Source organism: Myotis davidii, unplaced genomic scaffold (genome assembly GCF_000327345.1).
Source record: "Myotis davidii unplaced genomic scaffold, ASM32734v1 scaffold1497, whole genome shotgun sequence".
Taxonomy (NCBI): Eukaryota; Metazoa; Chordata; class Mammalia; order Chiroptera; family Vespertilionidae; genus Myotis; species Myotis davidii.
Genome location: NW_006290147.1, coordinates 317,213 through 327,499, shown reverse-complemented (window position 1 = coordinate 327,499; position 10,287 = coordinate 317,213). Strand labels below are relative to the sequence as shown.

Sequence of the window (10,287 nt, the reverse complement as noted above, 5' to 3'; positions counted from 1 at the left end):
TTCCTTTTACAACAAACCAGAGCATACAATCACATATGCACACTCACACACAGTGTAAATGTAACTAAACTTAAAATTTTATTTAGTATATATGTAGTTAGACTTACTACATATGGCACACTGATATTTCCTATTATATTTCAAATGGAAAATGCTAGTCAGAACCCACTGTTCTGATTTCATAGCACACTGAGGGATCAAAATCCATAGTTTACAAAATACTCTTTTAGAGAACCTCCAAGACTTTGGTGTCCAATATAATTAGGTAAATATTTCTTAAGTGTGTTCAAATGATAGGTTTACCACTTATTTTAGGCCAGTTACTTAATCTCTATAGCCATGAGAACCCCCAACTATAAACTTAGAATAACAACAAGATCCACCTCAAGTCATTTTTACCAAGATTAAGTAAAGATAAAAATTAGAAAGTGTCCATTATGTGATATACACTGAACATGTTAGTTCCTTTCCATGTACTATAAAGGTAATGCACTAACATTCCTTTTTCTAAATGGAATATAAAATTCATCCAGCAGTGGAAAAATATAGAATTGCAATAGGAAAGAGGAATGAACCTCTTCCTGAGTGGAGAGAGCTTAGAAGGTTTTGGTGACTATCAGGCCAGGACTAAGCCCCACTTCATGCATTTGAACAAGAGCAGCAGGACAGCCAAAGAGCAGAGGACTAACTGCTCCAAGGACCTTGTCCTCTTCCCTGTTGTACGTTCTCTGGTTTCAAGGCCCCTCACTGGCTTGCTTCTCCTGTGTGGGATCCAGGCTGCTCTGTTTATGTCCTCAGAGTGAGGACAAATGGCAACCTGAGACTTACTTGGTGCAATTTGACACCAATGGCCACTATTGGGTGAGAATATGGGCAAAGGAAGACCTCATGGGACTCCACCAATTCCACCATTAAGAAAGCAGATACCTCACCCTTCTGTTCAAATGTACACCATAAAATACAGTTTGCTCCTATGGTTTCATTCATTCATGCATTCATTCATTCATGCATTCACTCATGTTTAGAGAAACAAGGAGGCTGTGACATGGCTGGGAAACCCAAGCTTCACTACATGAATGGACGACTTCGAATGGAGCCCATCCGGTGGCTCCTGGCTGCAGCTGGAGTCGAGGTGGGTTGTGAGTTCTGTCATCTTAAGTTGAATCTAAAATTGACTGTGGTGAAGTACTTTCTCACACAAGCTAGCAGACTTTCATACTACATGGCCTGTGAATGGTTTTGCCTTAAATAAAAATACTATGCATATTATGAAGGAATTGGACTACTTGACCAATAAAATTTTTAAAAATCCTGCAATTGTAAGAGTACAGGAAAAATTAAAAGAACATTTTAAAGGAAATAAAAGAAACAGCCACTAAACATAACTTATGGACCTTGTTTTGATTTTAATAAACAGTAAAATATTTATGACACATATACAACTATTGATTGAATATTAGAGGATATTAAAAATCATTGCTAATTTTTTTTTTTTTTTTTTTAACATTTAAAACTTTTTATTTGAACACAATTCTTTTTTTTGAGAGTTTTACAAATTTTATTTTTAACACACACTAATATATCCATTTCAGCAAGCAAGAGTAGGGAGGGCGGGATATTTATGACTCTGTGTGGGTCATATGTAGGTGCAGGAGGTTGTAGGAAGCTGAGTCTAGAGTTGCTTTTCTCAGCTACTTAGTTGTCTCTTATGAGACCTGAAATGGAATAACAGGAAAAGAGCAGAAAACAGGAGCCTCAAGCAGGGATAACAAAAAAGTACTAAATGCAGGGGAGAAACTAAGGGTAGGAGAAAGGTACAAAATATGCCTAACAGGGTTTGGCTGGCCTGGGACTCAATCTGCTGCTGCATCAGCTGCTACTGCATGGCTGCGGGTAGCTTCAGCATCCCCGAGGCTGCTGGAATTGGGCGTATCCTGCCAGGCCTACAGCCATGCCAGCGCTGCCTTTCTGGTGTTGCTGCAGCTGCTGCTGTTGTTCTGCAGCATCCCTCTTTAGTGACATGCTTACAGGCGAGGGCTGGGACTGAGTCAGAGGCCATGGTGTCTGGGGTGTGTGGGGCTGCTGGGGTGTATGGGTGTCCAGGGTGGTGCTAAAGGAGGGGGAAGGCAGACTGCTGAGGCACTTTATGGGTGTTCATGGCGAATGAGCTACCCTTGCGGCAGCTCATTCTTGTCCAGCTGCTGGCCCTGGCGGAGCCGCTGCTGGCGGAGCCGCTGCTGGCGGAGATTCTGCTTGATGTGGAAGCAGAAGGGAACGGGGCATGGGTTTTCTCGGCATTGCTTGGCATGGTGGCAGCAAAGGGCGAGGAGCTGCTTGCACATTGGGCAGCCTCCATTGCTCCTGCGCTGGCAGCTCATGGTGTGCTGCACAACGCGCTTCATCTTCTGGCAGGGCGCCTGCGGGCAGTTGGCGCTGCGGCACTGGGAGGCATGCAGCAGAACTTGGATGCAGCGCTGGATGCTCTGGGTCAGAGGCTCCCGGGGGCGCCTGGGCACCAGCTCACCCGGGTTGCCAGCCTCAGCGCCCCCCTTGGCCCCTTCCTCCAGGCCCAGCCCCACCTTCACCATCTTGTGGGTGTGGCCCTTCGTGTTGTAGCAATTGATGCAAAGGTTGTAGTCGTGGCACTCAGTGCAGTGCCAGTATACCTCCACCTCCTGCTTGCACTCACTGCAGGTGTGGCGGGGGGCCTGGCCCTGGTTGTGCAACATCACGGACATCGACATCGCTAAAAGCAAAAAAAAGAAAAAAGCTTGAAGAAAATTGGCATAACTTCTGGTTCCTCTTAGTAGCTGCCTAAAGACCTTAATACAATTCTTAAATTTTATTTAATATCAGCTACAACCCCAGTTCTTTTCAAACATCAACCTGTGGTTCAACAAGAAAGAAAATATATGTAAACTATAACTCATTTTCTGTGTCATTTAGGGAAAACATATGACATCATATAAAGGAAAGTTTCAAGATGGGATTGAGCTTTTAGTAGTGGCATAAAGTCTTTGAGTGGTCAAGGCAGCAGTTATATCTTCCAGGCATTCTTTTTTTTTTTTCTTTCTGTCAGAGTCCTGACAAATTTCTGAGCGGATCTGTGAAATCTCAACCTCAATGCTCCTGATTCTTCATAATTTTACCACTTACTAAGAATCTGAATGCAAATTTCAGGTGATTTTTAACCTCATTTCTTCTCAACAAATATGGCTTTGTTAAAATATACTACATCCTGACTAAGAACCCAATCTTAATTTTTCTTTTTGCTTAACTGACATTGACATTGCTGACCTTGACCCAAATTCCTTTTCAACGCTAATTTGCCCAGTTATGAGGTCTCAAGATTTTTCTTTTGACCTAGTTAATCTAATGTCAAAGATAACTGTGAATACTCAAGCATTCCATAAATCTGAAGATGTTGAAATGCTCTCCTATTTAGGAAACCAAATGTAAATGCATTTAATTTTATCATCACAATGACCTTCTTATAAGTCACAATAGGCTCGCATTTGAAGCGAGTTTTTAGTTCACAAGTTTTTCTTTGTCTGGGAGTATTCACCATCCTTGTATATTTATGAGGTGACTTGGTTTTCTCAGAGTAAATACCTCTGACCTACTCTTTTCCTTTATCACCCAGTTCTATTGGAGCTTTTAATGCACCTACTGTCCTTCAGAGGATTTCTGTCTCCTTTGTTGTTTGACTTCAGTTGATATTCTAAGACCTGAAAGTCAGGTACTTCCAAAGAGGAGAAATAAATTAAGAGAATTTTTTAAATGAATTGTTTGGATAATGGTTTCATTGCATTCATATTAGGTGTACGAAAGTGTGCTGAGTCTTAATTGCTGCTATAGAGCAATTACCAAGGCTATAAAGAAGTTATCAGCAGTGTTCTGGGATAAAGAAAAAAAACATATTTTAACTATGCATAAAATGAAAGTTTCCTTGTTTATTTCCACTCATGTTCTCTGTGTATAGAGTCATGCACTCATATCTTGAGAGGCTAACAATCAAACTTCCAACCCGACTCATTACTTCCCTTTTTTGAGGCATATATAATACTTTGCTTATTTGAATTCAAGTTTTTTAAATTGGAGACAAATTACACGGTTTTACTTTGAGGAAATCTTGCATCAGCCCCTAACAGTATTCTCGTACCTACAATACCCCTGGGCCACCAAACCACAAACAGGAGTCTGTTTCTCAATTTTTTTTTCTTTTATACCATTCGGGGTAGATAGTGCACTTCTATTTGACAGATAATAAAAAATATACTTGAAGAGATAATATGTGGAATATATACTGGGATACAACTGAAACAGGGATTTTAAGGGAATATAGGCAGGCTTAGGGAATTTTTAGAATTGGGGTCCATGGAAAAACACAGAGAGAGGGTACATTTCCATAATACAAGGTAGCCAGGTGCAGTTATATTCCCATAAGACAAGGGAACTGGAAGTAGCTAAAAAAGGTCTATATTTATAAAAGAAAGGAGGAGGAAGAAAGCCCAGAGGGAACAGGAAGACCATGAGGGAGGAGGGCCTCAGGAATCACTATAGTAACTAATTGGAAAGGGAATATTGACCAATCAGAGGGGATATCAGGACACAGGAACTGCAGCCTTTATAAACCATGGAAACAGGAAGTTTGTGGGACCCTTTCCCCTTCCCGACATGGGAGTCCACTCTGTGGGACTATTTCCCTCTCCCCATGTGGGAGTCTGTACTTGTTCTTCAATAAATCTCCACCTTTTCTATACCACCGTCTGTCCGTGGATTCATTCTTTGACTCCAGCAGACAAAAAGCCCGGGTTCCAGTTCAAAAATTCTGTATCACAACTTAAATGTAACCTCTGACTGAACATCAAAGAGTATTATGGACATGTTGCTACACTAATAAGAAATATTTGCTGCCTGTTTCCTAACATGCAGGAAAGGCTCCAAGAATCAGAAGGAGCCAGATGGAGATGAAAACAAGAAATGCAGCTGGCCCATCTGCCAAACACACTGACTCTAGCATGCAGTCTGAGGAGAACTCAATGACTTCCCCTGGATAATCAACCTTATTCCTGAAAGTAGTCTGTTCTCTTGGCTTGCTATGTAATAAGCTCATAAAAATAAACATTTACCAGGCATGCTATATATTGTAAAATGCAATGCCATGACTTTTTTTTTTTAGCAAGAATGGTACTGTTATTCAGTTGCTTAGTAATATTTTTCCTACTTGCTCTTGTGCAAACTGAATCTCATTTGTTCTTTTCTGCCTACAGACTTAACTTATTTACAACCAGTTATATCATTCTCTTTCCAAACTGTGTTTTATAGCTCCTTCCAAATTGATATGATCTGCCAATCTAATTCAGACCCTATTTGCCCTGTATTTATGATCAGAAATCTACTTAATAGAGCCAAGACTCATTTTCTGGTACTTCAAAGGTCCTACTTTCATCTATCATCCTCTACATTTATGATCTCTTAGTTTGTTTTTAATCCATTTTACTGTGTTCTTATCAAAACTTATTTGACAATTTGTATACATTTACTTGCACCACTACATCAACCACCTTATTGAAACTTAGGCATTTATTATCCATAGTTCTCGCTCCATACGCTAATTTCATAATCTGTCAAAGAAAACCCACCCACAAACAAATCAACTTTGCCCAGCATGATTTACTGTAAATGATTCCACTGTGTTTATTTTGCGTGATTTCATTGTTTTCTAGATGTTCACAGAATTTCTCTCATGCAGTTTTATTAGTGACTAAGTCGTGTTTTGTGCTTGGGGAAAGGCTAAGTGAGTCTTTTGAGGAAGGTGTTATTAACTCTTTCAGGTAGAGTAATTTAGTAAAAGTAGCAATTATAGATGGACACATACATACACATGCACACACAGAAACATAATCAAATTCTTGCACTTCCCCATGATGCCATGATGTGAACCCAACAACAGTAAGAATAATATTTTAAGTTTTTATATATCTTGTCCCCACCTACATGTTCCTTTAAAGGTAATTAAATTATTTAAGAGAGTCATTAAATATTTTAGTACATGCATTCACAAATTTCCAAATATGTTAAGAACTCCTGTGTCTACTAGTTATTTATTACATCACAAGAATCAAACTTTTGCCCTAACCGGTTAAGCTCAGTGGATAAAGTGTCAGCCTGCGGTCTAAAGGGTCCCAGGTTCGATTCCAGTCAAGGGCATGTACCTTGGTTGCGGGCACATCCTCAGTAGGGGGTGTGCAGGAGGCAGCTGATCTATGTTTCTCTTTCATTGATGTTTCTGACTCTCTATCCCTCTCCCTTCCTCTCTGTAAAAAATCAATAAAATATATTTTTAAAAAAAGAATCAAACTTTCATTGCTGCTTCACCAGTGTTCTACTTAGCATCACCTTCACTGCACTTGAGCACTCAGGGTGCTCTAGTGGAACTCTGACATACAGAAATGAAAAAAAAGCAAACACCTAGCTGTCTGCATTCTGGGTCACTTTGTCACCACCTTGTGCCCTTGATTGTACATTGTCCTTTATGAAGGTGCCTCCTTCAGCTTTTGCCTAAAACTCATTTCTCCAAGTGGTTCATAATCAGATCTCTCCATGGATCTGAATGGGAAACACACACTATTCTCCCCTAACACTGTTCCATTCTCTTTCCATGTACCTATAGCAAAAACCTTCCTCTTATGATTACATCAGCAAAAATAATGGACAAAAGAATAAGTCAGTTGATATAATTCATCTCATCTAGAATATCTACACCTAATACATGCTTGAATCTCAGTTTGGGATTATGGTAGATTTCCACAGGTACTAAGGCATATGTATGAGTTGACAGCTATGTGGATGGGATTAGGGAGGGCTTGCTATTTTAGTAAGATTGGGGTTTCAGTATCAAGATTCCAAATCCTATGTGGGGCATCAAAAATTGATCTCTTGGACATACTGAACCAAGGTGCAAATAACAATGGTCTGATATAATTTCTGAAGGTCTTTGTTACTGCAATTCTCCTATAATACCTAACTGGTTAAACTCCCTGATTGTATTCTAATGAAACAAGTATTTCTTTTTTTTAAATATTTACCCGTTAGTGGTGCGGATTTTTAAAAATATATTTTATTGATTTTTTATAGAGAATAAGGGAGAGGGATAGAGAGTTAGAAACATCAATCAGCTGCCTCCTGCACTGGGGATGTGCCTGCAACCAAGGTACAGGCCCTTGACTAGAATCGAACCTGGTACCTTTCAGTATGCAGGCCGACGCTCTATACACTGAGCCAAACTGGTTAGGGCTGAAACAAGTATTTCTTATGAAAGTACTATGTTTGAGACATAGTGCAGAAATTGTAATTAAACATGAATGCAAACAAGAGGGAAATTCACAGATAAGGTCTGTAGAAAGCATTTAGGTAGCACAGAGAAAGGAAGGACTAAGTCTGCTTTGAGGAATATGATTTAAACTAGAAGTAAAAAACAAAAACAAGTTTACTCTGAACTTCAATTTCTTCATTTGAAAATAAAGTTTAACAATACCAATTCTAAATATATGGCTGGGAAGAGCCCTTAAAGTATTTCAAGATGTGAAGAAATTATTTGCTTATAATGTGTTGTATTGATACAAGGTGAAGGGTTAAGTATACTATCTCTATTTTCTCTCCCCCCACCTTTCTTTCTGGAACTCATTCAGTCATGCATTAATCTCTAATTCTTTCCAGAAACTTCTTTTGGTAAGATTACCAGTGATTTATACTTTGCTAAACCCAATGGCCAATTTTGATTTCTCATTTTCTTTATCATTTGATAGCATTTGACAATCCTAAAAAACTTCACCTTTTGACTTCCATGATTCCATGTTCTCATGGTTATCCTCCTCCCTTAAAAAGGTGGAATATGCTGGAAGAACGAGAGGTTTCTATTTGTGAAGCAATTAATATCATACTATGGTTATCATTAAACTCACTCAGGCTGCCTGCTTCACTGGCATGTTTCCGTGATACGGGGCAGAGTATCCCATCCACCAGCACCACCTGAGACTCCCAGAAGCTGCCCCCAGGATGGAAGAGGACCAAAAGCTGCACACCCCACACCAGGGATTGACGACCTCAATGGCTGAAGGGAAGAGGAAGACAGCCCTGGAAATGCTTCAGGCAGTTGGAGCAGATAGAGACTGTGTGGTATTCATTTTGCATGAGGACCACCATACCGTAGGAAATTCTCTTTGTTACATGATCATGAAGAACCCATAAGTGGAATCTGTGGTTACACTACAACCCATCCTTCAGAGAGTAAAATTAATTTATGCAGACTAGAGGTGCTCTTCCAGCTGTTGAGCCATTTCAGAGATGCCTGAATGCCTGCCAACGTGTGCTTGGCAAGTTTAAGGCTAGCATAAAGGAATATAAGGAACAAAAAGCAAGCAGAAATGAATCCACATTCTAGTCCCCTGTGCACTATACAAGGAGGAGTTTTTAAATACAACATGATCTGCCCTTCAGAAAAATGTGATTTTAGCTATTAATCCCTTTTAGCTGTTGGAGCCCTTGCAAGAACCTTTGTATTCTGCTAATAAATTCCCTCTTTAAAATAAACTAAAAAACAACAACAGCCCGGCTAGCACCTATAAACCAGGAGGTCACGGTTTGATTCCTGGTCATGGCACATGCCCAGGTTGAGGGCTCAATCCCCGGTGTGGGGTGTGCACGAGGCAGCCAATCAATGATTCTCTCTCATCATTGATGTTTATACCTCTCTCTCCCTATCCCCTTCTCTCTGATATCAATACAAATATAATAAAAAAAACTCACTAAGAATACTATATTTGACTACTGTTCACCTCAAGTGCCTTAAATGTATACAACAGTATTTTGGATATGAAAACAAAGTCCCTCTGGAAAAAAACATGGTTTGTCCAAGGGCCAAAGGAAGCTAGCAGGACTACAGTGCAGACCGATGTGTGATACGAAATGTAATTTGAAAGACAGGCAGAAGCTACATCATACAGGTCTTTAAGGGTTCTGATATGAAGTCTGACTTCCATTCTGTGCATCATGGGGCATTATTGAAGTACTTTAAGCACTGGAGCTGCATAAACTGATTTCACTGTATACACTGATCAGTTCCCAGGAAAAATTGATACAGATACTCTTTTGGGGGTTATTCTCACTAAAATCCCCACCCCCCACTGCCAGATAACTCGGTAAGAAAATCACCTTCATAACCACAAAAATTTCAATAAATTTTTAGTACCAGAAGTTGAAATATGAACAAAGAGCTGAAGCACATGAAAGATGTGGTGAATGCGTTTCACATAAGTAAATGAAAATGTAAAAGAAAATAACAAAATATTAAAATAATTTTTATTTTTAAAATATAGAAGTAAAAACTGAAGGATATAGAGGAAGTATGGAGAACTGTGAGGAGAAAATATAAAAGTAAAACAATAATGTAGTCAGAAGGATAAGGAAGGATACTATATCTACTAAACAAGAAAAGAATAATATGACAGGATGCATGGTCAGAGAAAAATAACAATAGGATAGTTGAAATAAATAATATAGTAAAGATGATAAAACTTACATAGTGGGTAGTTTCCTGGAAAGTAGAGTGAAAAGAATGAATACTAAAGAGGAAAAAAGAAACCAGAGAATTGATTTAGGTCAAATATCCAAGTAAGTGATATTCATTCCTATAAACACAATCATTAGAAGAGAGTAGAGTTCTGACTGGGTATCTCTGTTGGTTAGAGGTTCATCCTAGTATGTTGTGAGTTTGATCCCTAGTCAGGGCACATACAAGGAGCAACCAATGGATGCTTAAATAAGTAGAACAAGTGTCTCTCTCCCCCCCGCCTTCATCTCCTTCTCTCTCTCTCTCTCAAATCAATTAATTTTTTAAATAAAAGAGAGTAGAGGAAATTATCAAAGAAATTATGTAAGAAAATAAAAGAAATAAGTGTCCAGACTGAATTTTTTTTTTAAATCCGTAATAAACTATGTCATAAAATAGTGAAATTTCAGAACATGAGTGCCAAGCAGGAAATCATTAAAACTTTTAGAAAGAAAACAACAATACCACATAGTAATAAAGGAGAATGGATAATAGGGAATATGGTTGCCCATCAATCACACCTAAAAGTGAGTAATTAGCTAAAATAAGCATGGCCACTGCAAGCTTGAGAAACCTGAATATACTAACTTCCAAACAAAGGAAGTTCCCTCGTGCTCTCTCTCTCTCTATCTATCCCCCACCGCCCAGCATGAACGTGCACCACCACCACGCTA

General features: G+C 39.2%; 1 long non-coding RNA gene and 1 pseudogene across 1 annotated transcript in view; both read left to right on the top strand.

The window, feature by feature from the left end:
• The window catches only part of LOC107182995, a 22,948-nt gene that overhangs the window by 3,479 nt on the left and 9,182 nt on the right, over positions 1-10,287 (top strand). The window contains exon 2 of the long non-coding RNA XR_001513773.1: positions 1,026-1,136. This is a non-coding gene — a long non-coding RNA (uncharacterized LOC107182995). The remainder of the gene's footprint in view (positions 1-1,025; positions 1,137-10,287) is intronic.
• Positions 8,011-8,446, top strand: LOC102760156 (annotated as a pseudogene).